Below are 2,027 nucleotides of genomic sequence, written 5' to 3'. Positions count from 1 at the left end.
AAACAATAATTCATGAAGTAGGCATGCTATACGAGTGTTAAATATAATATATATTTTATGATTAATTATTAAATAGTCCTTAATATTATGCACAAGAACGAGTGCTTTAATAAATAATTTTGTTTTTGATACGACATTAACAACTGTTTGATATATTTCACCATATGTTTGCCTATATGATTCATGTAGTCATTGCTTCATGCATATAAATAGATGTTATGATTGTTTGTTGTTCTCTGTCAATCACCACCAACAAAGTGCAAGATCAAATTAACCTTTCCCCATCCATGGATGCTACAACTTATCTAGCACCGTAGAGTTCAGGCTTATTTAAGGAAGTTCCATGATCAAGATTCCCTCGAAATGAAAATGCTTAAAGATAATACAAGTTGTTCGATCACATTACACTGTGTATTGGAAACATCAAATTGGTGACCAGCGAATTGCCATGAATTAATCAAAGTTACCTTTGTGGCTCCCTAACCGACTGGAGCAACTGAAGCAGAACCAGATCACTTATTTTTACACATAAGCCCATCTTCCGATCTGGGAATATCCATCTTCAGTAGCACAAGCTCGAAACTTACCTGTTGTGTTGAAAGGCATGGTGACTTCGCCTGATGCAGACACGACAATTAACCCAACATTGCCTCTTGGAACACATTCCTCTACTACATAAGCTGATGCTTCCTTGAGAGAGAGACCTTTGAACTCCATAAGAGCTGCACATCCCTTGCAACAGTATGACGAATAATTGCTTCACCTTTGCCAGTAGCAGAAACAGCACAGAGTTTATTAGCATACGTTCGTGAACCTATGATGGGTGTATCCCCAATCCTGCCCACCATTTTGTTAACCATTCCACCAGTAGAAGTGGCAGCGGCTAAATTTCCCTGATTATCAACAGCCACTTATCCAACTGTTCCAAGTTGGCTATCACCATTTGCAGCTGGAAGTTCTTTTTCAACATCCTTTTGAATGGGCTGTGAATAATCTATCTGGACCCTTTTGGCTTCTTTTGCCTGCTTCAGTCTTTCAATAGTAATAAAATGACTAGAATCTACAGTTTCGACACCTTGCTCCCTTGCAAAAGCCTCAGCACCATCAAAAGCGAGATAAATATGAGGATTCTTCTCCATAACAAGTCGAGACAGAGAAATGGCGTTAATGACGGTTGTGAATCCAGAAACAGCTCCACATTTCTTTGAATTTCCATCCATGATGCATCCTTCCATCTCAACTGTTCCAAGTCGTCGAACTTGTGGTTCGTGAACTAAAAAGCGAGTGCTTTAACATGCGATATTGAATTTGATTAAAACACAGGTGATCAAGTATTTTAAGTTACAGACAATCTTACCCATAAGTTTATTAATGTAATTATAACATTCAGTTAAGTATATATATTTAATTGTTTTGTTTAATGGCATTATATCATATATACATCTTACAATTCTAATTTATTTATTTGATTTATGTTAGATAACCTACTAGATATTATATCTTATACTTGAATAGTAATAGATTTTAAAAGATTTATTTAGAAAAGATTGTCATATTACAAATTTAAAGTAGGGTTGAAAAGTGATTTTAAAATAAAATATGTTATTCAAGTGAAATTATTTCAAACTCTAAGGGCAGTTACAGTTGTTCAACAGACATTTTCCACCCCTTAAACGGTTAACAAATAGGTTACAATTATTTTGAAATTATTTATTTTTTCTATAATACTAATATTGTAACTTGAGCTCATCTCTTCAAAGCCGCAATATTTTCCAACAAATGAAAACAGTTATTAGCTCTCATATTGACATATTCTATTACTATTTTCACTACTTATAAAAGAGAAGATGAAAAAAGAAAAATCGTTGTTTTTCAATTTGGTGATTGTAAATAACATTCTTTACTTCTACTCTTTATTATTATTATTATTTAAAAAATTTAATTGACTCATTAATTCTTGTTGTTGTTCTTTTGAAATTTTTAGTCAATTATATGATGATCTCATCAAGTCCCTAACATTAACATAC

General features: G+C 33.2%; 1 pseudogene; it reads right to left on the bottom strand.

Moving 5' to 3' along the window:
* Positions 1 to 522: 522 nt before the first annotated feature.
* LOC102622526 (isoaspartyl peptidase/L-asparaginase-like) lies at positions 523 to 1,241 on the bottom strand (annotated as a pseudogene).
* Between the last annotated feature and the right edge of the window lie 786 nt (positions 1,242 to 2,027).

The sequence above is a fragment of the Citrus sinensis genome, chromosome 5 (genome assembly GCF_022201045.2).
Source record: "Citrus sinensis cultivar Valencia sweet orange chromosome 5, DVS_A1.0, whole genome shotgun sequence".
NCBI classification, from domain to species: domain Eukaryota; kingdom Viridiplantae; phylum Streptophyta; class Magnoliopsida; order Sapindales; family Rutaceae; genus Citrus; species Citrus sinensis.
The sequence above is the reverse complement of the archived record's forward strand: the minus strand, read 5'-3'. Positions and strand labels throughout refer to the sequence as shown.